The following is a 7,508-nucleotide window of genomic DNA, read 5'->3' on the forward strand; positions in this document are numbered from 1 at the left end:
GGGGTGTCGTGTCGGGGTGCCGGGTACCGTGTCGGTCGGTTTTTTTTCCTTTTCATCTTCTTCCTCCTTTTCCTTTTCTTCCTTTTTTTCCTTCTTCTTCTTCTTCTTCTTCTTCTTCCTCCTTTCCTTTTTCCTCTTCTTCTTCTCCTCCTCTCCTCTTTTTTCTTCTTCTTCTTCCTCTTCTTCTTTTTTCTTCTCCTCCTCCTCTTCTTCTTCTTCGTTTCCTTTTTCCTCTTCTTCTTCTCCTCCTCTCCTCTTTTTCTCTTCTTCTTCTTCTTTCCTCAAACTAAACTAAATCTAAACTAAACATAAACCTAAAACTAAACATAAACCTAAAACTAAACATAAATCCAATCTTGTTTCGACGGTATTGTGGGATGAAGCGGCCCAGACCGACCTTACACGTACTCTTACGTGAGACAGGTTCCACCGATTGACATGCACTTGGTGCATAAGGTGGCTAGCGGGTGCCAGTCTCTCCCACTTTAGTCGGAACGGATTCGATGAAAAGGGTCCTTATGAAGGGTAAATAGCAATTGGCATATCACGTTGTGGTCTTGCGTAGGTAAGAAACGTTCTTGCTAGAAACCCATAGCAGCCACGTAAAACATGCAACAACAATTAGAGGACGTCTAACTTGTTTTGCAGGTATGCTATGTGATGTGATATGGCCAAGAAGAATGTGATGAATGATATGTGATGTATGAGATTGATCATGTTCTTGTAATAGGATTCACGACTTGCATGTCGATGAGTATGACAACCGGCAGGAGCCATAGGAGTTGTCTTTATTTATTGTATGACCTGCGTGTCATTGAAGAACGCCATGTAAACTACTTTACTTTATTGCTAAACGCGTTAGTCATAGAAGTAGAAGTAGTCGTTGGCGTGACAACTTCATGAAGACACGATGATGGAGATCATGATGATGGAGATCATGGTGTCGTGCCGGTGACGATGATGATCATGGAGCCCCGAAGATGAAGATCAAAAGGAGCAAAATGATATTGGCCATATCATGTCACTATTTGATTGCATGAGATGTTTATCATGTTTATGCATCTTGTTTGCTTAGGACGACGGTAGTAAATAAGATGATCCCTTACAAAATTTCAAGAAGTGTTCTCCCCTAACTGTGCACCGTTGCTACAGTTCGTCGCTTCTAAGCACCACATGATGATCGGGTGTGATGGATTCTTACGTTCACATACAACGGGTGTAAGACAGTTTTAGACAGCGAAAACACTTAGGGTTAACTTGACGAGCCTAGCATGTGCAGACATGGCCTCGAAACACGGAGACCGAAAGGTCGAGCATGAGTCGTATGGTAGATACGATCAACATGAAGATGTTCACCGATGATGACTAGTCCATCTCACGTGATGATCGGACACGGCCTAGTTGACTCGGATCATGTGATCACTTAGATGACCAGAGGGATGTCTATCTAAGTGGGAGTTCATAAGATGAACTTAATTATCCTGAACATAGTCAAAAGACCTTTTGCAAATTATGTCGTAAGCTCGCGCTTTAGTTCCACTGTTTAGATATGTTCCTAGAGAAAATATAGTTGAAAGTTGATAGTAGCGATTATGCGATCAGTAGAAAGCTTATGTCCTTAATGCACCGCTCAGTGTGCTGAACCCCAACGTCGTTTGTCGATGTTGCGAACATCGGACATACACGTTTTGATAACTACGTGATAGTTCAATTAAATGGTTTAAGTAGAGGCACCAAAGACGTTTTCGAAACGTCGCGGAACATATGAGATGTTTTAAGGGCTGAAATTGGGATTTCAGGCTCGTGCCCATGTCAAGAGGTATAAGACCTCCGACGATTTTCTTAGCCTGCAAACTAAGGGAGAAAAGCTCAATCGTTGAGCTTGTGCTCAGATTGTCTGAGCACAACAATCACTTGAATCGAGTGGGAGTTGATCCTCCAGATGAGATAGTGATGTTTCCCCAAAGTCATTGCCACCAAGCTGCTAGAGCTTCGTGATTAACTATAACATATCAGGGATAGATATGATGATCCTTGAAATATTCATGGTGTTTGACACCGCGAAAGTAGAAATCAAGAAGGAGCATCAATTGTTGATGGTTGGTGAAACCACTAGTTTCAAGAAGGGCAAGGGAACAAAGGGATACTTCATGAAACGGCAATTCAGCTGCTGCTCTAGTGAAGAAACCCAAGGTTGAACCCAAACCTGAGACTAAGTGCTTCTGTAATAAGGGGAACAACCACTGGAGCAGCATTACCCTAGATACTTGGTAGATGAGAAGGCTGGCAAGGTCGATAGAAGTATATTGGATATACATTATGTTAATGTGTACTTTACTAGTACTCCTAGTAGCACCAGGGTATTGGATACCGGTTCGGTTGCTAAGTGTTAGTAACTCGAAATAAAAGCTACGGAATAAACGGAGACTAGCTAAAGGTGAGCTGACGATATATGTTGGAAGTGTTTCCAAGGTTGATATGATCAAGCATCGCACGCTCCCTCTACCACTGAGATTGGTGTTTGCGTTGAGCATAGACATGATTGGATTATGTCTATCGCAATACGGTTATTCATTTAAGGAGAATAATGGTTACTCTAATTTTGAATAATACCTTCAATGGTCTTGCACCTAAAGGAATGGTTTATTGAATCTCGGTCGTAGTGATACACATTTTCATGCCAAAAGATATAAGATAGTAATGATAGTACCACTTACTTGTGGCACTGCCATGTAAGTCATAATGGTATAAAACGCATGAAGAAGCTCCATGTTGATGGATCTTTGGACTCACTCGTTTTTGAAAAGTTTGAGACATGCGAACCATGTCTATTGGTGTATATGCATGAAGAAACTCCATGCAAATGGATCGTTCGGACTCACTTGATTTTGAATCACTTGAGATATGCAAATCATACCACATGGGCAAGATGACTGAAAAGCCTCATTTTCAGTAAGATGGAACAAGATAGCAACTTGTTGGAAGTAACACATTTTGATGTATGCAGTCGAATGAGTGCTGAGGCATGCAGTGAATATCATTATGTTCTTACTTCACAGATGATTCGAGTAAATGTTGAGTATATTTACTTGATGAAACACAAGTCTGAATTATTGAATGGTTCAAGTAATTTCAGAGTGAAGTAGCAGATCATTGTGACAAGAGGATAAAATGTCTATGATATGATCATAGAGATGAATATCTGAGTTACGAGTTTTGGCACACAATTAAGACATTGTGGAAATTGTTTCGCAATTAATACCGCCTGGAACACCATAATGTGATGGTGTGTCCGAACATCATAGTTGCACCCTATTGGATATGGTGCGTACCATGATGTCTCTTATCGAATTACCACTATCGTTCATGGGTTAGGCATTAGAGACAAACACATTCACTTTAAATAGGGCACCACGTAATTCCGATGAGATGACACCGTATGAATTATGGTTTAGAGAAACCTAAGTTGTCGTTTCTTAAAAGTTTGGGGCTGCGACGCTTATATGAAAAAGTTTCAGGTTGATAAGCTCGAACCCAAAGCGGATAAAATGCATCTTCATAGGAAACCCAAAACAGTTGGGTATACCTCCTAATTCAGATCCGAAAGCAATATGGATTGTTTCTAGAATCGGATCCTTTCTCGAGGAAAAGTTTCTCTCGAAAGAATTGAGTGGGAGGATGGTGGAGACTTGATGAGGTTATTGAACCATCTCTTCAACTAGTGTGTGACAGGGCACAGGGAGTTGTTCCTGTGGCACCTACACCAATTGAAGTGGAAGCTTATGATATTGATCATGAAACTTCGGATCAAGTCACTCCCAAACCTCGTAGGATGACAAGGATGCGTACTACTTCAGAGTGGTACGTAATCCTGTCTTGAAGGTCATGTTGCTAGACAACAATGAACCTACGAGCTATGGAGAAGCGATGGTGGGCCCGGATTCCGATAAATGGCTTGAGGCCATAAAATCCGAGAGAGGATCCATGTATGAAAACAAAGTGTAGACTTTGGCAGAACGGCTCGATGGTCGTAAGGCTAATGAGTACAGATGGATTTCAAAAGGAAGACGAACAATGATGGTAAATGTCACCATTAAGAAAGCTCGACTTGTCGTTAAGATGTTTTCCGACAAGTTCAAGGAGTTGACTACGATGAGATTTTCTCACTCGTAGCGATGCTAAGAGTCTGTTGGAATTATATTAGCGATTACTGCATTATTTATGAAATCTTGCAGATAGGATGTCAAAACATTGTTTCCTCGACGATTTTTATGAGGAAAGGTTGTATGTGATACAACCGGAAGGTTTTGTCAATCCCAAAAGATGCTAATAAGTATGCAAAGCTCCAGCAATCCTTCTAAGGACTGGAGTGAGCATCTCGGAGTTGGAATGTATGCTTTGATGATGATCAAAAATTTTGGGTTTGTACAAAGTTTATGAGAAACTTGTATTTCCAAAGAAGTGAGTGGGAGCACTATAGAATTTCTGATGAGTATATGTTGTTGACATATTGTTGATCAGAAATGACGTAGAATTTCTGGAAAGCATATAGGGTTATTTTGAAAGTGTTTTTCAATGGAAAGCCTGGATTAAGCTACTTGAACATTGAGCATCAAGATCTATAAGGATAGATCAAAATGCTTAATAATACTTTCAAATGAGCACATACCTTGACATGATCTTGAAGGTGTTCAAGATGGACCAGTCAAAGAAGGAGTTCTTGCCTGAGTTGTAAGGTACGAAGTTAAGACTTAAAGCTCGACCTCGGCAGAATAGAGAGAAAGGACGAAGGTCGTCCCCTATGCTTAAGACATAGGCTCTACAGTATGCTATGCTGTGTACCTCACCTGAAGAGTGCCTTGCCATGAGTCAGTCAAGGGGTACAAGAGTGATCCATGAATGGATCACAGACAGCGGTCAAAGTTATCCTTGGTAACTAGTGGACTAAGGAATTTTCTCGATTATGGAGGTGGTAAAAGAGTTCGTCGTAAAGGTTACGTCGATGCAAGCTTAACACCTATCCGGATAGCTCTAAGAAGAGATACCGGATACGTATTATGGGGCAACAATTTAGAATAGCTCCAAGTAGAACAGTTATTTGGAATAGCTCCAAATAGAGCGTGGTAGCTACATCTAGGAGATGACATAGAGATTTGTAAAGCACACACGGATCTGAAAGGTTCGGACCCGTTGACTAAAACCTCTCTCACAAGCAACATGATCAAACCTAAAACTCTTGGGTATTAGTCACATGGCGATGTGACCTGTGAGTGTTAATCACATGGCGATGTGAACTAGATTATTTACTCTAGTGCAAGTGGGAGACTGTTGGAAATATGCCCTAGAGGCAATAATAAAAGTGTTATTATTATATTTCCTTGTTCATGATAATTGTCTTTTATTCATGCTATAACTGTATTATCCGGAAATCGTAATACACGTGTGAATACATAGACCACAATATGTCCCTAGTGAGCCTCTAGTTGACTAGCTCGTTGTGATCAACAAATAGTCATGGTTTCCTGGCTATGGACATTGGATGTCGTTGATAACGGGATCACATCATTAGGAGAATGATGTGATGGACAAGACCCAATCCTAAGCCTAGCACAAAGATCGTGTAATTCGTTTGCTAGAGCTTTGCCAATGTCAAGTATCTCTTCCTTTGACCATGAGAGCGTGTAACTCCTGGATACCGTAGGAGTGCTTTGGGTGTATCAAACGTCACAACGTAACTGGGTGACTATAAAGGTGCACTACAGGTATCTCCGAAAGTATCTATTGTTTTATGCGGATCGAGACTGGGATTTGTCACTCCGTGTAAACGGAGAGGTATCTCTGGGCCCACTCGGTAGGACATCATCATATGCGCAATGTGACCAAGGAGTTGATCACGGGATGATGTGTTACGGAACGAGTAAAGTGACTTGCCGGTAACGAGATTGAACAAGGTATTGGATACCGACGATCGAATCTCGGGCAAGTAACATACCGATAGACAAAGGGAATTGAATACGGGATTGATTAAGTCCTTGACATCGTGGTTCATCCGATGAGATCATCGTGGAACATGTGGGAGCCATCATGGGTATCCAGATCCCGCTGTTGGTTATTGACCGGAGAACGTCTCGGTCATGTCTACATGTCTCCCGAACCCGTAGGGTCTACACACTTAAGGTTCGATGACGCTAGGGTTATAAAGGAAGTTTGTATGTGGTTACAGAATGTTGTTCGGAGTCCCAGATGAGAACCCGAACGTCACGAGGAGTTCCGGAATGGTCCAGAGGTAAAGATTTATATATGGGAAGTCCTATTTTGGCCACCGGAAAATGTTCGGGATTTTTCGGTATTGTACCGGGAAGGTTCTAGAAGGTTCCGGAGTGGGGCCCACCTGCATGGGGGGGCCCACATGGACGTGGGTAGTGGGGGAAAGGCCCCACACCCCTGGTCAAGGCGCACCAAGATCCCCCCTTAGAAGGAATAAGATCATATCCCGAAGGGATAAGATCAAGATCCCTAAAAAGGGGGGATAACAATCGGTGGGGAAGGAAATAATGAGATTTCTTTCCTCCCACCTTGGCGAACGCCCCAATGGACTTGGAGGGCAAGAAACCAGCCCCTCCACCCCTATATATAGTGGGGAGGTGCATGGGAGCTATACACGAAGTTCTGGCGCAGCCCTCCCCCTCTCCAACTCCACCTCCTCCTGAGTAGTGCTTGGCGAAGCCCTGCTGGATTGCCACGCTCCTCCACCACCACCACGCTGTTGTGCTGCTGTTGGATGGAGTCTTCCTCAACCTCTCCCTCTCTCCTTGCTGGATCAAGGCGTGGGAGACGTCACCGGGCTGTACGTGTGTTGAACGCGGAGGTGCCGTCCGTTCGGCACTAGGATCATCGGTGATTTGAATCAGGACGAGTACGACTCCATCAACCCCGTTCACTTGAACGCTTCCGCTTAGCGATCTACAAGGGTATGTAGATGCACTCTCTTTCTACTCGTTGTTGGTCTCTCCATAGATAGATCTTGGTGACACGTAGGAAAATTTTGAATTTCTGCTACGTTCCCCAACATATATAGCTAGCTATCAAGTTTCATCGGAATAGATCAAATAATTAATGGGGGAGGAGGACTTGTCATTTGTGCTCACCCACGAACGAAGGGGCAGAGCTCGTCAAACGCACGGCGAGGTCATCGAACACCAAACCTCGCAGCGATGAAACAACTGCACATTTAAAACTACACGATCAACACAATTATATATGATGTTTTTCATAACAAAATCGAAAAATATATGACCTAACTAATAATTCACAAATATATGACCCCGTCGGCCTCTGGAAGGCCAAAGAACACCTTTTCGGGAGGTGTCGGTGGTCAGGGTGTCCTGTCGGTGTCGGGGTGCCGTGTCGGGGTCGGGGTGCTGTTTCGGGGTCGGGGGGTCGGGGTGTCGTGTCGATGTCGGGGTAGTGCCGTGTCGGTGTCGGGGTGTTGTTTCGGGGTCGGGGTG

The sequence above is a fragment of the Triticum dicoccoides genome, chromosome 3A (genome assembly GCF_002162155.2).
Source record: "Triticum dicoccoides isolate Atlit2015 ecotype Zavitan chromosome 3A, WEW_v2.0, whole genome shotgun sequence".
NCBI lineage: Eukaryota > Viridiplantae > Streptophyta > Magnoliopsida > Poales > Poaceae > Triticum > Triticum dicoccoides.